The sequence below is a fragment of the Tachysurus vachellii genome, chromosome 8 (assembly GCF_030014155.1).
Source record: "Tachysurus vachellii isolate PV-2020 chromosome 8, HZAU_Pvac_v1, whole genome shotgun sequence".
Taxonomy (NCBI): domain Eukaryota; kingdom Metazoa; phylum Chordata; class Actinopteri; order Siluriformes; family Bagridae; genus Tachysurus; species Tachysurus vachellii.
This window is the reverse complement of record NC_083467.1, coordinates 9,503,111-9,503,804: the sequence shown is the minus strand read 5'-3', so window position 1 is coordinate 9,503,804 and position 694 is coordinate 9,503,111.

Below are 694 nucleotides of genomic sequence, written 5' to 3'. Positions count from 1 at the left end.
CTGTTTTCAACAATCAATACATCACCTCAGATTCAGAATAACTTCAGCTTTAATGTAGACTGAGGACATTGGTGGGACTACAGCCAAAACAGGACAAAAACCTGAATACTTTAAGTGGCAGTGATTAAGCTTTGATTGTACCTTTTTAAAAAAAAAAAAAAAAAAAAATACATTTTTAAATTTAGCCTGAAGATCTCATATTCAAAGGATGTTAGTTTTTCTATCAACATTCGTTATTTTAGTTATATGTAGCATGAACTGTGAACGGAGCTGTTTATGCCATCACAGAGCCTAAAAACATCATGAAATCATAATTAATATTGGAAAAACCGGAACTGCTGTTTTTTTTTTTAAAATTATTATCATTAAATTTTTTTTAAAATAAATATATAAAGATTTTCACTGAAACATTCTCCACACTGAAATGCTCTGAATGTGTTTTAAAATTCAGCACAATACCATTATTCAGCCACTTGGTTTTTCACATTTTCTGTCTTTTGGAATTCAGACTAAAATGCTCAGGGACATTGCAAAAAAAAAAAAAAAAAGCAACAACATTCAGACACAAATTATCTGCCTTTTAAAAGCCAGCAACAGCTCAAAGTTGAACTGTACATATTTGAAATTCTATCGAAACACCAATTATCTATTTTATGTGACCACTTAATTAAAAAAATTTGTTATAGGACATGGG